Source organism: Staurois parvus, unplaced genomic scaffold (assembly GCF_062004578.1).
Source record: "Staurois parvus isolate SC_StPar_1 unplaced genomic scaffold, SC_StPar_1.0 ptg000388l, whole genome shotgun sequence".
Taxonomy (NCBI): domain Eukaryota; kingdom Metazoa; phylum Chordata; class Amphibia; order Anura; family Ranidae; genus Staurois; species Staurois parvus.
The window spans coordinates 201,843-225,319 of NW_028318184.1; the positions used below are offsets into that span (position 1 = coordinate 201,843).

General features: G+C 42.4%; 1 protein-coding gene across 1 annotated transcript in view; it reads left to right on the top strand.

Moving 5' to 3' along the window:
• Nucleotides 1-2,711: 2,711 nt before the first annotated feature.
• Nucleotides 2,712-23,477, top strand: part of LOC149455743 (adhesion G protein-coupled receptor F5-like) — a 268,072-nt gene continuing 247,306 nt past the window's right edge. Inside the window, exon 1 of the mRNA XM_089685891.1 lies at nucleotides 2,712-2,803. The gene's annotated coding sequence lies outside the window, so the exon portion shown is untranslated. The remainder of the gene's footprint in view (nucleotides 2,804-23,477) is intronic.

A 23,477-nucleotide genomic window follows, 5' to 3' on the forward strand; every position in this document is an offset into this window, starting at 1 on the left:
GGTGCACCAGGTGGTGAGTGGGGCTTCGCCTATCCAAAACAAGACCATATTGGGTATAGGTAGGATTTGAAAAGAGTATAATGGGTTATTTGCACAGGGAAGTGGATGTTCTGCCCAAACATTGATGTTCAGTCAGTTAACTGTTGTTTGAAATCATCTATACAGGTGATTTTGTTCCAATAAAATCACGTAATAAGAAAATTAAAGTCTGATATCTTCCACTGTTGCATAGTTAGGGGTAATACTGGAATACACAAGCATGTTGCATTTGCCTAGTGCCTTATTATGGTTTTTTTATAATTTGTTGCAGTCATTGAGTTATAGTATAAGAGAAAAAATGCTGGTGTTTTGTCGGGATTGTCCAATATGTGAGTTTTTGCGTTCTCATGTATATGGGTCCATTAGGTGTTTAAGGCTGAACAAGACCTCCTTCTCTCTAGTTCCCTGGTCTCCTCCTCCCATGCCCACCTCCAGGACTTCTCCAGGGTGTCACCCATCCTCTGGAACTCCCTTCCCCAACCCATCAGATTACCACCTACTCTCCTCTCCTTTAGGCGCACCCTGAAAACCCATCTCTTCAGGGAAGCCTACCCCCTGCTAACTTGACCGACCTCCTTCACTCTTCCTACCACTCCATTCCCCACAGCTATCTCCTCCTGTACCACTATCCCGTCCCTTCTAGATTGTAAGCTCGAAAGGGCAGGGCCCTCGATCCCCTCATGTTTTGCATTGTATTGTCATGTTCTGTCCCCCTTTGTAATATACAGCGCTGAGTGAACTATTGGCGCTTTATAAATACTGTATTATAATAATAATAATGTATAATAGGTGTCCAGGTTCTAGTTCACATCTCCAGCCCATTGCTGAGCAGGAGGAATAGATGACTTAAAGCATGGTTGGGGTACGATAACAACAAGTGATGAACCTCTAGCCAGATTCATGATATTTATTGCTTATGGAGAACTTGTATGAGGACTTGTAAGTATTTTTTGATTGTGAATTAGTGATGAATAGATATGCGCTGTGCTCAAATGGAATATATTGCATAAATTGTAAATATGCACCTTATACTCCTCATATAATAACTAAATGATGATTTTTGTGTATAAATACAAATAAGTAAATGTCAAACAATTCATATACCAAACATAAATGAATAAAGAAATATAAAGTGACTGGATATTCCTAATTTTATAAAACGTCCTTATACTTCCACCAAGTGCTGAATGAATTCAGATTGTGACAGTCCTTCTTGGACTTCAAAATTTGGTGACATAGAAATCCATGTGTCCACACCTCAGTGCAAAGGCAAACGATCTATTCCATTTGAGCACATCGCCTACCTATTCATCACCAATTCACTTGCAAGTGTCGCATTCACTTTTTAGGGGCAGCTGGTAACACCTCCTAGGGGGTGTGGGAACTCGCTTCAAGGGGTAGAGCTCTTCTTGTAAAGCACACAGCAACTCGCTTTCTTTTCAGGGCTTTTTTGCCCACTTTTATTTAAGAAAGTTCAAACAACAAAAATACTTCCCACGCAGGGGTATCCATCATCAAGCAAATTAATAGTATTCAGCCTCCTGGCTTGCACGCAGTTTTAAGTCTGCCTCCTGCAGACTCTTCCCAAAATATGGCACCAGCACACAGCTAGTCTGGCTTCCACCTGACCCCAAGGCAGAGACCTCCTGCCTGCCGTTGTGGAGCCCTCCTGACTCCGTTTGCCGGGGTGGAGCCCGCCTGACTCCTATCTGCCGGGGTGGAGCCCGCCTGACTCCTATCTGCCGGGGTGGAGCCCAGAACTATGGTTAGGCCTCTATAAAAAGGCCTGCACACACCTGTGCAATCAGTGTGCTGGGGGTTCTCAAAACATGGACCCCGGATTGGAGATTTCATCCCTCCCAGATCTCTTTGAAATCTCCAGGCTCCAGATCCCAAAACAAACTTGATGAATAAATGAGGAAACCAAAAAGTCAGTTTCCTCTGCAATACATTAACTCTCTGGAGCCCCTCAACCTGCCTGGTTGAGAATCCAGGGTTTTCAACTTGAGTTTGACCGTGGCAGGACACCGCACTGCCACAGGGGTTAATATATTAACACATCAATTGGTCACAATAATTAATCTCTGTTTGATTTTTTGATTGTGCTTCTGGTGAAAAAGTGATATTGAGGTCTCTCTCCCATTGGGGTTGATTTATTAAAACTGGAGAGTTCAAAATCTGGTGCAGCTGTGCATGGTAGCCAATCAGCTTCTAACTTCAGCTTGTTCAGTTAAGCTAGTTAAAAAAATGGAAACTAAATGGTTTCTTTGCAGAACTGCACCAGATTTTTAACTCTCTGTTTTAATAAATCAACCCCATAGTTTCAGATATCGCAACAGAGTTCCTGAAGCTTCCATCAGAAGTGATTTTAGATTCATCTGTGTTTTTGTTGAATAAATGACTGAATTGGCAAAGTTTCTAAAGTTTCTATGTAGGCTTGAATGAAGATCTAATGTTTGCCCGTACAACTCTGTTGGAAAAAATCAACAGTTTCTATAGGGCATACTTCATTTTTCATAGGACTGTATATTTCATGTACTTTTTACAATAGTGGTCCTTTAAATAGAAGATACATATTGCTTGTGCAACACAGCAAGTCTTCAGTATGCATGTGAGAAAAGTATCTTCCAGCAGTGTTATTCTCACTGGAGGTGTGGTCTTCTATGGGATTTTAAGAATCGTGCAGACCCTTCACAAACCTCCCTGACTTTATCATAGCAGGCAGCGAAACTGAAGCTAGGATTAGGAGAGGAGACACAAAAAGGTAAGAAAATTAACATGTGAAAACAAAATTGTATGAGATCTTCATTTTTAATGCAGAATTAAATTCTAGATATATTTCTACCAGTGTCAATTGTTTAGCAGCTTGTATGTGAAAATACACACGGACTGCGTATGTATTTATGGAACAGGAAATTTTCTGCAACAATTTGTCTTCCTGTTTTGGGGGTCTATTTTTTGTTATAGTTTTGTGATTGTGTTCAGCTGCGGGAGAGTCATCCTCAATATTGGTTTGTTTTAGAGGATAATTCTTTCAGATTGTTTTTGGCAAGGTTTGCAGCAAGAATTTAATTTATTACAAAAAAAAAGTTTAAAGTTGGATTTGCATTTGAATGAAGTATATTTCTCTATGAGAGCTACTGCTGTGCTGCATTTAGCTTTGTTTTCTGTTACTACTTTATGGTTATTTATATGGAGATGACACCTTGAAGTCTTCTTTTATGCTTTTAAAGTGTGAAGAGATTGATTTGGTAAAATAATGTTTTGCGAATGTCAGCAAATCTGTTTGTCCAAGACCCAATCAGGTTAAGGGCAAAATTATCATTACTTTTTATTACTTTCTAATACAGGAAGAGTTTTTTGCTGGACTTGCAATATCTTTTAAGGAAAATCTAAATCCAAAAGCAAAAATTTAATGCATTGCAACTTACCTATCCTTAAAAGTGGGGTCTGTTTTAGTTTTCTGTTTTTAGATTTTTTCCCTTTAGTTTCACCTGCTGATTGGGCCAGTAATACACTTACTGTCTTAGGGTTGCTGCTGTATCTGTGGAGGAGCAACGGAGACACCTTTGGACAGCAGCATTATCAATCTTGAAGGGAGGGTAGTGTTATATGGACTAGTAGATTTAGATTGACAAATTGAAGCCAAACAGCAGCTAACACTTTTTAAACAGTTACAGCAGCAGCCTTTTTTGCTTTTGGGATAAAGGTTTTACATAAATGAATAAAAGATGATCATTGTAAGCCCCTTGTCAGTGGTAGATAGTTTGCGTAAACCCTTTGTAGGGCTACCCTCCAAAAAGGAGTCACTTGGTTTGATGGGTCCTCAGTTCTGCATTGACTCATTAACCTGCTCGGTCCCCATCGACACCCTTGGTGGTAGGCTACTCACCCCAGTGTTACTCAAGAGTTAATATTAATAAGATGAATGTGCTTTTGATGGGTAAGCATATACAATGCATAAAACAATTAAACAGGACACTAGAATACTTTAGATTTACTGATGTTAGCCTCACCTATGGCCATTAATGCCAATATGGCTAAGCCTCATTATACTAGTCCACACAGTATCAGTAAAAAATAGCATCAACCATGAAGCAAGAATGGCATAAAAGAAACCTCACTGTAATTCTTGGTATCACCTACTCAAAAAGTGTCCCCGAGTGCATACAGTCCAAATAGCAGTTGGGTGTTTGAGCTACTGACAAAGGGTATCCCTGGAAGTGACTACAAGTACCTGACAGAAATTAGTTAGTGTTGGCCTGCTTTTGGTGGGGCACTTCTGTAGGTGTTGTATATGTAGCTGTCCCTTTAAGAGTGCACGCAAGGGATTGCTGATGGTCTGCTAAGTAAGGGCAGTCTCAGCTGGCACTAACTGTGGGCAACTAGGGGTTAAACTCAGTAGTTCCCCTCACGACTCTCAGTATGCAACAAATCAGAACTAGTATATTGGCAATCAGTTGTCTTAGAAGTCTGGTCCTCACGATCAGGTCCTCACAAGGCACAGTCTCTCACTAGTGTAGCAAACGATCTCTCCAGCTCTGGTCCCAGATCAGCAAAAGACCTTTCTGTGGCTCAGTCCCCAGGCTCTCTCATTCTCTGGCTCTCATGGGCACAGCAAAGGCACCAGATCTCTGCACAAGCTCTGTCCTCTCTCACACATCACACAGACCCATATCACACATCACCCAGTGCATATCTGCACTGTCTCATTTGCTGGTCTGCCCCAATCTCTGGTAAAACACTGTATCTTTCCTCCTCTTGACACAGGGAATCCTGGTTATAGTAGTTCTGCAGACATTTATTTGTATTTTACAGTTTGCCATTAAGACTACATTTCCCATGATCCTCAGTATCTGCATAGCATGTCCTCTTCCTACCTCTGATTGGTTTAGGTCCACTGCAGTGAGGAGGGAGGGGGGCGTGAGCGGGGGATCACACAGAGCTGTTCCAATGCTCACACAGCAGGGAAGCTCAGGGTGAGAGGCAGCTGCTACAACATAGTGACAATGGGGAGAGGGAAGTGAAGGGAGAGAGGAACATGCAGCCAGCAGCCCACCCAGCTACTCTAACTGACACTTTTGCGAAACAGCTTGGTCTGCTAAAGGAAGCTATAAAATAACAAAGTTACCGGTAGGATCACCAAGGAGAAAATAAAGGAATACAACCTAACAAAGCATCCATCACAAAAGGACTCTTAAATTGAAATATATTACAATACTTTATTTTGGATTTAGATACATTTTAATAAGTGACTTTTGACCGCCTTCCACCCCTGGTCTTTACCCTCTCTTCACTCGCCAGTTTTTCTTCCCCCTGCAAGTGCATAATAATAATAATATTTACCTGCATAAGCCGACCGTTGTTCTTGTATGTTGGTGTTCCTGTTACTGTACCATCAAAGGTGGTCTAATGGAGAGTGGATATGCAACGACAATTTATTATACAGCAAAATTGGATAATTATGGTATTCCATTTTACTGCTAATGAACTACAATCCTGTAATTTGCGCATACATGCAGCCTGTGTAAATGTTTAATAAAAGAAGTGAAATTCATCTTTACTATGTAAAAGCACATGTATAACTTATAGGTCATCATCATTGTTAAAGGAGAAGTACAGCCTAAGCTCTTTTGGCTGTACTTCTCCTGTGGATCACAGGGATGCAGTTCGTTCTACACTCCTGTAACCCATTTTCAGCTGACAGTGAGCTGAAGCCCGCTGTCAACTGACATCACTCAGCTGGTCCAGGCTAGGGAAAGATCCCAACTTTAAAGTCAAGATCCACCGCAGTCTGGAGTGGCACCTGGCTCAACCTCTCAGTGATCTGGCCAACATTCCAGTGAGTCCGAGGGGGAAGAGCAGACAGGAGTGACTGACAGTCACCCTCTCTGTTCGGAGCGGCTGTGATCAGTGATCAGTGGTCATGTGATCACTGAGTTCTTACACTTGGAGCCTATGGGGGACAGATGCAGTATTGGACCAATGCTGCTTCCACCTAGGTAAGTATGATTGGGGAAAAACAAAAAAGCCCTACTTCTCTTTTATGGTTTTCAATAAATCCAAACATGAAAATTACTTTACCCCACCTTAAACCAATACAATAATGTTTTTTTCCATCATTCCAATCTTAATACTATCACTATAGCTTATTCTAATTCTAAATAATTTAATTATTCCTATGCTTAACAGTAAACCTAAGAAGACCACCATAGTGCCACATCCATAAAGTATAGCAATGTTCAAAAGAAAGGATAACGTTGGACTTTACTGGCAAAAAGGGGAACACACACTACAATATACTGTATGAAATCCTCTTAAGTTATACTCTTAAGAAACAAATGCTTGTGTGGGTTATATGCTGACACAAAGTTTGCACCCACTGCTACTTATCAACCCCATACAAAAGAAGGCTTATTGAATTTGTTCCTTAAAAACGGCAAAGATTGCTTTTAGCCATGTGGGGATAAGTGCTAATACAGTAGGTTAACATGTTTCTCAACTAGCTTCTTCAAGATACTTAGATCTCATAATCTTAGAGAACTGAATATGAACAAAGGTAAATGAACATTAATATGGCCATTGCTAATCTTATCCTTAAATAAACTTCTTAAATAAACTGTGTTTGTATGCCTAGCCACAACCTATTTTATGTACACCTGTCATCTGATCATTTTGCTGCAAACATGAGAACCACTTTCAAGTAAAGAAAAGGTGGACAACTGGCAAATCATCCAAACTTCGAGTCAACAGTGTGAGTCATGACGACACTTTCACTGCTGTCCAAGTAATTTGTCATTAGAGAAATCTTGGGACTGCCATTACTAAAGTCTTTCTTAAAATGTTGGTTGGCTTCAGTACTTTCTGATTTACTCACTCAAGAAGTACGCTTTGAAGACAAATCTCCTTAGCTGTATATTTGTCCAGGTTAGTCATGACAACCAATCAACTAGCCTTTGTTATAAGCAGGCTACATTTTACTCCTGTGGTAGGTTTCCTTTAAGTTGTATGTCCAGCCAAAGCTTTTTTCCTTTTTGTTTTCCCTATTTTGGTATAGTATGGAGGAATTGGAACCCATGTCAGGTTTTTTACTGTTTTCCAGGTTTTGCTAGAGAGATTTCTCCAAATGCACTGTCCCTGTACAACTATGGACTTCCACTCCAAACAGTCTACACACAGTGCCTTGAAAAAGTATTCATACCCCTTGAAATTTTCCACATTTTGTAATGTTACAACCAAAGACGTAAATGTATTTCGCTGGGATTTTATGTGATAGACCGACACAAAGTGGCACATAATTGTGAAGTGGAAGGAAAATGAGAAATGGTTTTCAACATTTTTTACAAATAAATGTCTGAAAAGTGTGGCGTGCATTTGTATTCAGCCGCCTTTACTCTGATACCCCTAACTAAAATCTAGTGTAACAAATTGCCTTCAGAAATCACCTAATTAGTAAACAGAGCCCACCTGTGCATAATTTAATCTCAGTATAAATACAGCTGTTCTGTGAAGCCCTCAGAGGTTTGTTAGAGAACATTAGTGAACACACAGCATCATGAAGGCCAAGGAACACACCAGTCAGGTTAGGGATAAAGTTGTGGAGAGGTTTAAAGCAAGGTTAAAGTTTTAAAAAATATCCCAAGCTTTGAACATTTCATGGAGCACTGTTTAATCCATTATCCGAACATGGAAAGAGTATGGCACAACTGCAATCCTACCAAGACATGGTTATCCACCTAAACCGACAGGCTGGGCAAGGAGAGCATTAATCAGAAAAGCAGCCAAGACGCCCATGGTAACTCTGGAGGAGCTGCAGAGATTAACAGCTCAGGTGGGAGAATCTGTCCATAGGACAACTATTAGTCGTGCACTCCACAAATCTGGTATTTATGGAAGAGTGGCAAGAAGAAAGCCATTGTTGAAAGAAAGCCATAAGAAGTCCCATGTGCAGTTTGTGAGAAGCCACGTGGGGGACACAGCAAACGTGGAGGAAGGTGCTCTGGTCAGATGTGGCGGAAAACTAAAACTGCACATCACCCTGAACACTTCATCCCCACTGTGAAACATGGTGGTGACAGCATCATGTTGTGGAGATGGTTCTCTTCAGCAGGGACAAGGAAGCTGGTCAAAATTGATGGGAAGATGGATGGAGCCAAATACAAGGCAATCTTAGAAGAAAACCTGTTAGAGACATCCCCAAAAAGACTTGCAGCTGTAATTGCAGCGAAAAGGTGGTTGTACAAAGTATTGACTCAGGGGGGCTGCATAGAAATGCACACCACACTTTTCACATATTTATTTGTAACAAATGTTGAAAACCATTTATCATTTTCCTTCCACTTTACAATTATGAAGTTTGTGTTGGTCTATCGCATAAAATCCCAATAAAATACATTTACGTTTTTGGTTGTAGCATGAAAAAATGTGGAAAATTTCAAGGGGGATGAATACTTTTTTAAGGCTCTGTAAGAGTGGCAACTCTGCTCTGAATTACTGGAGCAGTTCTCAACGATTCCACTCCATTACAGAAGGCTGCATTAAGTAGACTTCACTAGCAGATCAACATGTATTTGGTGGACTTTGTAAAAATACCCCACAGCCAAAGGCCTTGTTCCAGGAATGGTAAGTATGCCGATGCCTAACCCTAAATATTAGGGGAGGTGCATCTAAAATAAATTCACTACAGAAAAAACCCAAAGAAAAGTATATAGCGCCTGAAAGGCTAATCAGCAGTATAAATATAATTTATTAAGGATGTAAAAAGTGTATACAATACGCATCATATCATCATACAAGGCACGTACCCTGTTCCTGTCCACCCCTCCCAACACTCCACCCCCCACCAATCTCACCCTCCCTCCCAGGGCAACCCCAGCACCCCCGAAAGCCACCCCCCAGTCCCCAAACCAGAACACCAAGAGACTAACCCCCCACCCCTCCCTATAATCACTACAGTCCCCCTATCCTGTGAGAGTGGAACTAGATCCCCCAGAAGTCCCTCTGATGCAGTGTCTGGAACTATATGTGGTAAGTAAGGACATATATAAGTCTAGGTATATGGAAAGTTCCAAATGTTGACGCTGAGTATTGGATCACAGCAAGAGGGGAGAGCAATGTAAGGGCAACCTCAGTTCCTCCAAGTGTATATAATGCAGTTCATAGTTATTGAAGGTATGCCACCAAGCTCTATCTCCTCAGTCCATATACAAAACCTTCAAGCTGGTCATCTGACAGGCACAAACCAGGTCCAGCCTACCAATGACGGGTAGCTGATTGACTCTGATTGCCTATAAGCCACAATGTATAATCTTTTACCAGCACAATGACATGGGGGACTTTGCAAGAAAACACAAAATAACACCGTAAGTGCAGAAGCAAATATTTTTTAATGGGAGGCCACCATCTACTTTAAGGTCTGTATCAATCAATCCAAAACTAGAGCTGAAGGGTGCTTTAAGAGATTTCAGAAAATTGCTTAAAGCTTGTAAAGGCTTATTTGCTAAATCAGATTCTCTGATGAATGTTTAGAGTTTAAAAATGCTTGTGCGTTTAGGCCCTAACAGTCTAGATATTGAATATCAGTTTTAACCCACAGCTGACCCCCAGTTTAAAAGGCTTGAGAAAGGGGAGGACCTAGGAAAGCCTTCCCTGGTGACCATTACAAATGCTAGTTTCTCTGGGCAGCGGGGCACTATTTTCTTGAAGCGCGACTTTAGGTCTTTGTTCCATTGCAACAACTTGGACAACTTTTCACCGGAGGCCATGAAGCAAAGGAACCATAAGATTATAATGGGCCACTAACAAGTGTTTCTTCCGCCAACCTTTGTGAGTCCAATACCTTCTTACTATAACTAACAAATGCATATCCTGTTATTGTTCTTTTTTTTTATGACTTAATTGTAAAATTAGAAGTAAGTCTGGTAATATCAAACATTTTGGACTTAAAGTGATACTAAACTCTGATTATAAATAATATTCCTTCTATTGCTGTCAGCCACCTTCAAATCTCCAAATTCCTTTTTTCTTGCTGCTGTGATCCAGCTTCTTGTTAGATGTTGGCTACGTTGGTTAAATATGGTTCAATTGTATGTAGGAACATAGCCACCCTCTCTTGCTCACTCCTGAGATGGACTAGAGTGGGGGCCAGCAAACCATCAATTGTGGTCTACCTGTCGACTGTGGGCAGGTGACAGGTAAACTGTGAACAGGTTCCTGCACCGCCGACCCCCGCCTTTTAGGTGCTGGTCCTTCTACCACCCTCAGCCTCCTGTCATCCTCAGTGCACAGGGGAGAGCAGGAGGCAGCACAGCTCAGGATGGAGGGCAGGAGGTGGAGCTGGCCAAATTACCTTTTCCAGTTACCCTGCAGGTGATTTGTTGCTAGGGCGGTCCTTGCAACCAATCACCAGCTTGTTAATATGAAAAGTCACTCTGGCAGCTCCCACTCCTGCTCTCCGTCCAGAACTGTACTGCTTTCAAATCTCTCCTCTGTGTACACAGGTAGGATCAGAGCGGACTGACCATTTGGGAACTCGGGCACTGCCCAAGGGCCCAGGGTCAGTAGGGGTCCCCATGAGATGCCCTTGTTACCTTTTTCATAGGCTTTTTTGGGTGTGGTTTGAGTTTGGGTGAGGACACAGGGGCCCCATCATCCCCTATTGCCCGGGGGCCCCATTAATTGTCAGTCCGCCCCTGGGTAGGATAAAGCTTATGTGTGGGGGTGATGTTAAGGAAGCAGAGGAAACTGCTATGGGGGTTGGGCAGAGGTCATTACTGTGGGGAGAGGTGATGTGCAGGGGGCAGAGGACACTACTCTGGGCATCATAACATCATTCTTTCCATGCATGTCAGTGCGCTAGATGTAATCCTAGACTCCGACCTCTCCTCAGGCCCCACATCCATTCACTGGCTCAATCTTCCTGCCTTAACCTTTGAAACATTTCCTTTGAAACAAAACAACAAATTCACTCCCAGGTTAACTTCTGCCTCAACTACTGCACCTTTCTTCTCACTGGCTTTACTGCCCCAATCTCCATCTTGACATATTGCCCAGACCATCCACTCTGTTCCTCCCAAGACCTCCTACTCTCTAGCTCCCTTGTTACCTCCTTCCATGCTCGCCTCCAACACTTCTCCATAATATCACTCATCCTCTGGAATTCCCTACCCCAATCTGTACAGCTGTTTTCTACCCTGTCCACCTTTACGCAGTCACTGAAAAGTCATCTATTCAGGGAAGCCTACCCTGCCTTCACCTAAAAACTGTACCTTAAAGTGATACTAAAGCATATGTTTTAAACATGTCTATACTTACCTGCTCTGTGCAGTGATTTTGTGCAGAGCAGCCCCGATCCTATTCTATTTGGGTCCCAGGTGGAGATCCTGGCTCCTTTCCCTCAAGCAGTGCCCCCAGGGAAAGCCGCTCACCCTGGGGGCACCACTGCGTGCTTGTCCCTAGACTCGTCCATAAGACACATAAAGTCTCTGCTCAACTCCACCCCTGCTCTCTTCTCATTGGCTCACTGGCTGAGGATGTCAATAACATTGCTGAATCGGAGGGGGCTTAGGTAAGGATGGGGGAGTCGCCACACACAGAAAGTTTTTTACCTTCATGCATAGAATACATGATGGTAAAAAACCTTGAGCCTTTAGAACCACTTTAACCATCTCCATCAGCCCACTCTCCACAGCTGTTACATTTTGTACCACTTCCCCCTCCATTTTAGATTGTAAGCTCCACAAGAAGGGCCCCCCTAATCAGAGGCAGCTCTCTACTTAGGCAAATTAGGTGGTCGTCTAAGGCCTCATGCCAACAGGGGCTTGTGGCCACAGAATCTGCCTAACGCAGCCGGCTTGAAAGTGACAGAGCCGGCAGCACAGTGCCTCCCCCCCTCCCGCCAGTGGCTCCCTTCTCCCATGGTTGCAGAGATCTGTGCTCTTGCTGGAGCGCGGGAACACTACCACCAGCTGGGGGGGGGGGGGGAAGAGTGATATAAGACAACGGCAAATCCATGCCTTTATCGCACATGCAAGCAGTGAAACCGGAAGTGATGTCACTTTCAGTTTCAGATGCACCCTTTCCTGGCCAGAACAGCCATAGGACACATCTAACCAAGCTGATCTGTGCTTGGTTAGATGGTGTGAAGGGCAGGGGAGACATTGGGGACTATTAGACCTCTAATGTCTCCATAAAGAGTACCTGTCACCTTCCCAATGCTGTCGCACAGGAGTTTATTAACCCCTTGTGATAGCAATCAAGTAAACGTTTAAAAAAAAGTAAAACATTTTAAAAATTATAATTATAATAAAATATATTGAAAAAAAAATTGTTGTAACCCCTGTTGCACAGCACACCAGTGGAAATGCAAACGTAAGCCCAGGGTGTGCATGCATATGCAAACTGCAGTTGCACCACACATGTGACATTGCTATGAATGTCAGAGTGAGAACAATAATTCTAGCACAAAAGTTCTTAGTTAACTCTAAACTAATGAGCTGTAAAGGCTTTTAAAGCATCACCTATGGTGATTTTTGGGCACCGTAGTTTTTGGCAATATTGCATGCAATTTTAAGAAATGGGATGTTTGGTATCTATATACTTGATGGAACCTCATCTTTTATATTTTAACCAAAAATGGGTATTCTATTGTGTGTTTTTGCACTAAATATCATGTGACATAAAAATGTGCAAATATCACCTTTTTTTTCTACAGGGCTTTTCAGAAAAAATATAATGTTCTGGGGATTATTTAAGTAATTTTGATGGCAAAAATTGAGTTCTTGTGATGTGATTTATGTGAAAGATAAAAACATTGCTCTGGAGCCGAACTGGTTAACGCTGCTATGCTCGGGATGTGTTAAGAGCTCTGACTTGTGGCTGTCGAACAGCTGTTTTGCAGAGTGACTTTATTTTAGAGGTGATAGGACACCTTAACTCTGCAGGCAGGCAGGCAGGCAGCCCTGTTAAACTCACCTCTCACAGCATAACCTAAGACTTCTGGATCTCAGCCCATCAGCCAATGAGGAGTGACGTTGCGCCCGCACACGTCACCCCTTCTATCCACCGAATGAGGATCTCAAACTGGGAAGGCCTGCTGCGTAGCTGACGGATGGGCGTGAGTGGAGCCTCATGTCTAAGTTTTGCCTAAGACCTCACAAAGCCTAGAGCCACCTCTGCCCCTACCTTAATCCTTCTGTATTGAACTGTACTAGAGCATAAACTATTGATGCTATCAGGGGTGGACTGACCATTTGGAAACTTGGGCACTGGCCGAGGGCCCGGGGTCAGTAGGGGGCCCCATGAGATGCCCCTGGTACCTTTTTCATAGGCTTTTTTGAGTTTGGGCAAGGACACAGGGGCCCCATGATCCCCTATTGCCCTGGGGGCCCCATGAGTTGACAGTCCGCCCCTGGACGCTATATAAATCCTGTATAATAATAATAATATTAATAACTTGCTTCAAGTAGGAAAAAAATGTGCTTAAAGTGGTTGTAAAGGCTCAAGGATTTTTACCTTCATTCTATGCAAGAAGGTAAAAAATCCTGTGTGCAGCAGCTCCCCCAGCCCCCTCAATACTTACCTGAGCCTCATCGTGATCCAGCGATGTGAATGGCAGCCTCTGCTGTCTTGATTTTCTGCCTCCTCATTGGCTGAGACAGCAAGCGGGAGCCATTGGCTCCCACTGATGTCAATCACAGCCAGTCAGCCAATGAGGAGAGAGGGGGTGAGGCCAATCCATGGCTCCGTGTGTGTCAATGGACACACAGAGCAGTGTGTGCCCCCATAGCAAGCTGCTTGCTGTGGGGGCACCCAACAGACAGGAGATGCCAGAAGAACCTGCGGGGAACCTGAGAAGAGGCTACTCAGTGTGAAACCACTGCACACAGTAGGCAAGTATAGACATGTTTGTTATTTTACAAAAAAAAAAGAACCTTTAGAATCACTTTAAAATGTTATATAAACAGACTTACCTACTCTTCAAAAATGGTTTGTCATAGTTAATTAAGTGAATTTAGGCTATGCTTAATCCATTGCATCAGTTTCATTGGGTTTGCCGTGAATGCAGCGTTCTTGGGTTCAGGTTTCCTCTCATTTGACGCCAGGGTGCTGGCTAATTAATGTACTGTATGTATGTCATACAGGTTGCATAGGTTGTACTTAGCTGTGACTTGTTGCTTATGTAAAGTATACCTTAATGACGTCTTGCTGCAAACATTTTATGCTAGTTTAAGCATCAGTCATGCCTTTTAGGTTAGATATCTGCTACTGTATAGCAAAACCCATATGAACCTCCTTGCTTATTGCATTTTGCAATATATTTAACAGTAAAGTAAGAAAGGCTTGCTGTTTTCTGTACTGGCTTTAGAGGATCATATCTGTATTTGTGGCACAGTTGAGAACTTTGTGGCAAACACTGAGAACTGGAACTGGAATTGATTTAGAGATAGGATAGGTGAGGACCTCCATTTTTATTAATAAAACAATGCAACCACTTATTTTAGTGTTCTGTAGTATGAGTAGGGATAGATAGAATCTGAATGGTTGCTGTGGCTCTTAGCACAGTATTCTTTACCCTATTACATAAGCCTGCAGGTCACTTCACATGACTTGGTTTACTGGCTTCTCTAATCAGTCAAACACATTGGACTAAAGCAGAGTCTTTCACACGCAGACATTACATTTAGTGTTCCCAGGTCTGTTGTGAGCGATGAGGATGAAGGTTCTTCCTCTGCGATCAGGAAATGGAAGCAGCTGACTGGACACCCTGCTGTTCAGGAAGGCAGGATATAATGCTACTTAGTTCTGTGTGACCCCTGGGCTGTCTCTTTGAGCTCTCTACATTTCATATTGCATCCATTGATGGATTCATCCATCACCATAAAACATTTTGCTCATTACTAGTGACCTGCTTGCCTGGACTCTGCTGTACATCATCTTAGGTTGTACTCATTAGTTACTAGAGCACCTGCTCAATACAAACATGACCTGTCTATGTACACCATATAATGGAAAATAACAGTGTTCATGGAGCAGGTTGTAACTTCTTAGACACTTGGCAGCAACTCATTTTTTCTCTCTGGTTCACCTTCATTTGTTCCAATGGCGTCATTTCCGAACTCTAATCCCATTTTGGATAGAAATGTAAGTGTCATTAACCATGCATATGTAGTAGAATATACCACAACCCAATAGAAAGTAATTTTATTTTATTAAAATTGTATCCTTTAAAAATTAATGTATCAATGAAAACCTTGAATTGAATCTTCACCCATTAAATATTCTACCTCTGGTTCTGTCCCTCTCCCTCTTACACATTTGCATAGTTTTTATACTTTACAAAAAGTAAATACAGTTATGTTTATTAAATTGGTATGTACTGCTCCTTCCTGATTCCTCCAAGACCATAGGACAACCATTTTCAACCAGGGTTCTTTGGAACCCTAGGGTTCATCCAGAGGTTGCTATGGGTTCCTTGAGCTGTGGCTGATTGACCTCTCATTTGAAGATGCCTGCATAATCCTTGGGCCAACACCATTTGGAACAGCCAGTGGCATAAAACCATTCTTCCCACTGACCACCAGAGCATTTCTCACCCAATTAAAAACACCCCCCTCCCTCTTACACATTTGCATAGGTTTTATATTTTAAAAAGTAAATACCCTTATGTTTATCAAATGGGTATGTTTCTTTCCTTCCTGATTCCTCCAGGATCATAAGACAGTCATTTTCAAACAGGGTGCTGTAGAATCCTAGGGTTCCTCCAGAGGTTGCTAGGGGTTCCTTGAGCTGTGGCTGATTTACTTCTCATTTGAAGCTGCCTGCATAATTCTAGGACCAATGCCATTTGGAACAGCCAGTGGTATGACACCAAAGATCTTTTTAGTTGTCTCTAAGGGTGGCATTCTTCCCACGGACCACTAGAGCATTTTTCCTACTGTACCCTGACAAATTGTTTGTCATCTTGGGTAAAAAGGTTGGGAAGGGATGCCATGGGATATATATACTATACTTAGGCTTGGACGTTATTCCTGTGATAATTCAGAAACACAGGTAATAGCTGCCTTTTTTTTTACTCTTTTCTGATTCCATGCCTAAGCAAGGATGACATATGGGTTGGCTTGTTGCCTCCTAGAATGTTTGATGTGGACATTACAGGAGGCAGCAGGGCCGATCCATACATCATCCTCACCTAGACAAGGAGTCAAAAAAGGGTAGAAAATGCAATTACTACTTGTGCTCCACCACTATGTCAGCAATAATATCCAATGACCATGTTTCCATGAGGGAGCATGCATGCTGTGAGAACGCATGCACGCTCCCAGGTCTAAAATACCTAACAGGGTCTGGTACATGCTCATATGTGGGCTCTTGTGCCGCATATAAGCGTTAAAGCAGGAAATGTCCCCAAAAAGGTGGGGACAAAATGGCAACAAGATTGGAGAGTGGCACATGGAGAAATTCAACACCTAAAATGTTCTGAAGATCAACGTTTTTAAAATATAAACCTAAAAGCCTAGGAGTCAGTACCAAGGGAACCTACATTGAGTTACAGTGGGGAAAAAATTTGTTTGATCCCCTGCAGATTTTGTGAGTTTGCCCACTTACAAAGAAATGAAGGGTCTATAATTTTTATCATAGGTGTATTTTAAATGAAAAAGACAGAATATCAACCAAAAAGTCTGAAAAAACATATAGTAAAAATGTTATATATTGAGTTGCAGTTCAGTGAGCAAAATAAGTATTTGATCCCCAAGCAAAACATGACTTTGTACTTTGCGGAGAAACCCTTGTTGGCAAGCACAGAGGTACGACGTTTCTTGTAGTTAGTTACCAGGTTTGCACACATCTAACAAGGGATTTTGGTCCACTCTTCTTTACAGATCTTCTCGAAATCCTTGAGGTTTCTTGGCTGTCGTTTGGCAACTCGAAGGTTCAGCTCCCTCCATAAATTTTCTTAAGGATTAAGGTCTAGAAACTGGCTAGGCCACTCCATGACCTTAATGTACTTCTTGAGCCACTTCGTTGTTGTCTTGGTGGTATGTTTCTGGTCATTCTCATGCTGGAAGTCCCATCCATGATTCATCTTTGGTGTTCTAGCTGGGGGAAGAAGGTTCTCATCCATGATTTTACAAAAAATAGCCCTGTCCATTGGCCCCTCAATGTGGCAAAGTTGGCTTGTATCTTTAGCAGAGATACAGCCCAAAGCATGATGTTGCCACCTCCGTGCTTGACTGTAGGGATGGTGTTCTTAGGGTCATAGTCAGCATTTTTCTTCCTCCAACCATGGCAAGTCAAGTTAATGCAAAAGAGCTCAATTTTGGTCTCCTCTGACCACAGCACTTTCTCCCAATCCTTCTCTGAATTATTTAGATGTTCATTGACAAACTTCAGATGGACCTGTACATGTGCCTTCCTGAGGAGGGGGACCTTGCAGGTGCTGCAGGATTTCAATCCGTCAGCGTATTGTGTTACCAATGGTTTATTTGGTGACTGTGGTCCCAACTGCCTTGAGATCATTCACAAACTCCTCCCGTGTAGTTCTGGGCTGATTCCTCACTTTTCTTATGATCATCCTTACCCAATGAGGCAAAACCTTGCATAGAGCTCCAGACCGAGGGGGGATTGATGGTTATTTTGTATTTCTTCTATTTGTGGATAATCGCTCCAACAGTTATTATTATTATTGTTATACAGTATTTATATAGCGCCAACAGTTTGCTCAGCGCTGTACATTACAATGGGAGACAATACATGAGACAGTACAATAACAATACAATGCGATACATGAGGGGTTTGAGGGCCCAACTCCTTAGAGCTTACAATCTAGGAGGGAGGGGATAGTGGTACGGGAGGAAAAGCTGTGGGGGATGGAGTGGTAGGAAGAGTGGAGGAGGTCGGCAGGTTAGCAGGGGGCGGGGTAGGTTTCTCTGAAGAGGTGAGTTTTCAGGGTGCGCCTAAAGGAGAGGAGAGTAGGTGATAGTCTGATGGATTGGGGTAGGGAGTTCCAGAGGATGGGTGATGCCCTGGAGAAGTCCTGGAGGCGGGCATGGGAGAAGGAGACCAGGAAACTAGGGAGAAGGAGGTCTTGTGAGGAGCGGAGAGTGCGTTTTGGGTGGTATTGGGATATTAGGTCGGTGATGTAGTTTGTCTCCTTCTCACCAAGCTTCTTGCTGATGATCTTATAGCCCATTCCAGCCTTTTGCAGGTCTACAATCTTGTCCCTGATGTCCTTTGATAGCTCTTTGGTCTTGTCCATGATGGTGAGGAAGAATGAGATTCTGTCGACAGATGTCCTTTATACACACAATGAGTTGTCGTCAAACTGCAACTCAATTTATAACATTTGTATCTTCTGGTTTTTCTTAGTTTCTGTTATAAAATGTTGTAAATAAGTGATTTTTCTCCTTTACTGATGTGCGTTAATGAGTGCAGTGATGTGTACCGATAGGCAGCACTCATATATGGCACTGGTAGGCGGCACTTATGGGCAGCACTGATGGGCACTGACGGGGCTACACTAATATTTATTATTTTATTAATTACAGGTATTTATATAGTACCATCAATTTATGCAGTGCTTTACACATATGTTGTACATTCACATCAGTCCCTAACCCTCAAGGGGTGTACAATCTAAGGTTCCTAACTTCCATTCATACATACGCATACCGGTACTAGGACCAATTTAGACAGGAGCCAATTCATGTGCCAGTATGTCTTTGGAGTGTGGGAGGAAACACACGCAGGCACAGGGAGAACAGGCAAACTCCAGACAGGTGCTGCTGTGGTCGTGATTTGAACCAAGGACCTTAGTACTGCCAGATGGAAGTGCTAACCATTTAGCCACTGTGCTGCCCTGATGATCAGTGTACATGTCCCCTCTGAGGAATGCTGCATACCGGCTCTCTTCTCCTCACACGCTGTTAGCGTGAGGAGAGGACTACCGATAACTGGCATTTCCTATTTACATGCGATCAGCTGTGATTGGACACAGCTGATCACATGACAGAGCCTACGTCATTGGCTCTTTACGGCGATCGGTGATCCGCTGTGTCCCAGGGACACAGAGTACCACCGATCGCCGCACACACCTCCGGGAGCGTGCATACACAGCTAGAGTGAGAGGACATCATATGACGTCCTCACGGAACAAGAGAACTACTGCCCGCCCATCATTTCCTTATATGGCGGGCGGGAGGCAGTTAAAATACACCTATGATAAAAAGTAGACCCTTGATTTCTTTGTAAGTGGGCAAACTTACAAAATCTGCAGGGGATCAAACACTGTAATTCATTGTAGGTCCCCCTGGTACTGCCTCCTAGGCTTTGTTTTATACTTAAAATAAGTTGATCTTCAGAACATTTTAGGATCAAATAATTATTTCCCCCATTGTACCACTATTGGTCAGAGAACACTTCTATATATGGCTGAACTTCACTTTGATTTACATGATCTTCAAATTTGTCTGCCATTTAAGGTTATACCAAAAGCTACCTTTCCTATAAGTTCTGTAAAATCATCAGTTTATAGAATTCTGTGGGTCCACTCCCTTCCTCTTCCCTGCGATTCTCAGGCTTTATCTTTAAGGATTTACAATATATGTCTGGGATCTGGTCTTCCTCTGATGAACTCTGACCTCCGTTTTGTTCCTGGAATCCTAGATATGAAGTGAAATGTTTTATGTGCAGTTAATGACTAGGCTGTAAAGAATCATTCTAACATTGTTCATGTTCGAAAGAGAATTTATGTGTTTAAATAGGAAATTAATCGTTCAGGGCCAGTGGGCTAAGGTTTTCACAGGGGTCTCCTGAGAGCTAAGTTCTTAGAGGGGTGCTGAGCATTATTGAAGGAGGCCCTATGTGTCAATGTGCCAGTGTCAGGGATTGAATCATTTGGTTTCTTTTTATTCTGGGAACCCCATAAATATGTCAACAAATGGCTTATGTACAGAAGTATTTAAATGAGGGCCATATCCATGACAGCTGTTACCAGGACTGTGATACTAGAGTAGGGTGCACCAATATCCCAGTACTTACTGTGACTGCAATAGCTCTGAATGCAAGACCTATAAATGATACAGCCTCACCTCCATACTAATAATTTCTGGGCTTGCTAGTATGGACATTGGGTAACCAGTCTATATCTTTGCACTATATCACCAGGGTCTATATTAGCAGAAAGGATCTGAGGCCTATGGGGAGTGACAAGAGGCTTGTGTGATGGTGTCACTAAATATGAATGTCCCCATGTTTGTTTGTGACTCTAGATAAGGTTCAGATGTTGTATCTATAATAGCACTTCCTTGGGGGCTAGTGCCCCACTACAATCTAGGCCATTTATGTGAATGTAAGAATACATCCTCAGGGTCCAGGCTAAAAGTAAAGGCCAAGTAAAGAACTGAACATTTTAGCTGTCCTCTGATGTATTTTTCTCTACTTTTAATTCACATGGTAGTAAATGCTAGGACTAAATGTTTTCTCTGCAATAATGGAAAAAAAAATCACAGAACCTTTCTATGTCTCCCATCCCCAAAATCATTCAGTCACTGCTGCAGGCTCCAGGGCAACCAATGCTGCTTCCTTGTTCTTCCAGGTATAGAGGAAGGTACTAATAGAGAAAAACAAAACAGAGGGTGCACCGGCCTTGTGCATTACCTTTAAAAGTATGTTTATTAAATTTAAAAGAAGGTATTCTACTCACAAAAGTACATAAATATAAGCACATCATATCAGACCGCTCCGTCCAATTCGCACTGCGTTTCTGAATGGTGATGAGAATGATGGACATCCAAAATGGTTGACGCGTTTTGAGGACTAGCCTCTTCCTCAGAGCCTCTCCTAGTCCTCAAAAAGTGTCAGTCATTTTGGATGTCCATCATTCTCATCACCATTCAGAAACGCAGTGCAAATTGGACAGAGCGGTCTCATATGATGTGCTTATATTCATGTACTTTTGTGAGTAGAATACCTTCTTTTAAATTTAATAAACATACTTTTAAAGATAATGTACAAGGCCGGTGCGCCCTCTGTTTTGTTTTTTCTATTAGTACTTTTGGACTCCCCGATTCTTTGAGGGCAGCAAGGTGTGCATATTCCAAGACATTCGTTGTGTGATCCCTATGACATAGAGTCCATCCCTAAGCGCAGGAGTATTTGGGTTTTCCACTTTCACATAGAGGAAGGTACTGATGGGAGAAGAAGGATAGGCTCCCACTGTGACCAGTCAAATTTCTGGGAGAAGGAAGAAGGAGGGAGTGTGGCTAGCCAGCTAATGAGATTGCCCATAAAGAGGGAGGGGATGCCAACAGCTTGGGGACTGGCAAGGGGAGACTGAGTTTAACTGCTTCACGCCTACGGGTAAAACAAATCGCATCCAGGTTGATTATATTTTGTTTTTTTCAAGACAAATTGGTTTTCATTTGGTGGTGAATGGTAATGGATATCTCCTGATTTTTTTTTTCTTATTATCAAAGGAAAACTGGCCCAAAATTAAATTTAGATGTATATTTCTTGCTACCACCATAACTTACCACCAAAGAACAACCTAAAATAAATTCTCCTGCTCCTGACAATCGCAGCGATACCATATATGTGTATGTTAATTGGTACCCATAATACAGCCCAGACCAATAGTGCGCATTTTGCTTTCTTTCTTTTTTATCCTACCTAAAATACACTGACACTATCTGACACTGATACTATTTTAAAAATGCAACAAATAAATAAAATACTGACCATGACCTTTGACCCTGACCTTGACCCAAACACTAAGACTAACACTGACTTAGATCAAACCTTGATGTAGGTATTTTTTAATTTTTTTTCAGTATTGTTTTAATGATAATTATGATGATTTTTTTTTTACATATACTTTTTATCTCAATGTATTTCTCTCCTCCAATCAGAGAGAGTAAACACGGTGGAGGGCTTCACAGTGACTGATCACTGTGATATCTAATCAGAGACTATGACAGCGATCAGATGATTGGTACTATGGGAACCAGGGCTCTCAGTACAAAAGTATGCAAATATGCGGCCCACAGAAAAATAGCCCAGTCCAGTGAGTCCACATATTTGCATACTGGGGTTAATATCACCTTAATGCTAAAGGTTTTAGGATACAGCATCTATAAGTTTACCTAGCCTGGCCAATTGGCTCATTTATAATGAGTGCCTGAGGAAAATTTGGTGGGGCCATTAGAACATGAGCATATTGTTTCCTTCCCCAGTAGCACCAGCTGGCCTGTTGCCCTAACTTACATTAGTGTGAGTGCCCGTTCCCAGAGTAAGACAAGTAGCGTACAGTCAGCTCATGTACATTACCATGCCTGACACTTCACTCTACATTCCTCTCCGGCTGAGCCAGGTACCAATTTCTCGAATATGCCATTGCTAGCAAGAAGAGGCAAGTTCAACAAATTTTCAAAGCTTTACTTTCACAACTTCAGGGTGGACAACCTCAGGGCAAACAGCTCCTCACTAATTATGGCAGCAGTCATCAAGTCTTTCCCAGGTTGGGTGATCTATGTCCTGTCCCCAACTTCTTCCTTTCCAAGGCACCAGGACCTCTCCAGGTATTCTCCAGCCAGGGGATACCAATCAATGGAAGCTCTACATTTCTGCAGGAAGAACCCCACCAAATCCCACGGACCAGCTCCTGGAGTCTCACTCTGGTTCTGTAGACCAGTAGTTGTCAAACTTATCAGCTAAAGGGGGCCTCAAATGCAGACCCTGACATCACCAAAGGGCCTCACATAAAATTCAATATATGCTTGAGAGGACTATCAGAAACTGCAGACCTAGGGGACCTAGTGTCAGAGAGTGTGGACATGCTACATGTTTGCCTGGCGATATCCTGCAGAAGACAATATGAACCTGGGAACATGTTACGTGAGGCTAGCAGAGATCAATGCTGTTACCCTAATCAATGTTCCTACTATAGTCTGCTGAGAGGGCCGCACATCACATACCAATGGGCCGCATGTGGTCCTTGGGCTGCAGTTTGAGCACCAGGGCTGTAGACTTTTTGCCCAAACTCCTCCTACTCTTTAATGTAACCCACTATTTATCTGTGCAGAGGCTGCCATCTAGTGGCAAAGCTGGAAATTGTACTAACACCCCCTTACACTTGAATGGACAAGTGACAACTGAGCCACATTGTGCTATGTTGGTTCTATTAATAACTAATTTCTATGTGATTTAGAAGGAAATCAGAAAACAATAGATTTGCAGTCAATAATCAGTCAGCTGAGCTGATGTACTGACTACTCCATAGAAATTTGTATAAGTCTCAGAAAAAGCAACTGTTTATACTTGACTGTAATATCTTTATATTACATACAATAGAAAAATGAAAAGATATGTGGACAGAGTCCCTTTTAAAACGTCACTCTCCCTTATCTCACCCGTCCAGTCCTGGGGACACAATTCTTCCAGTG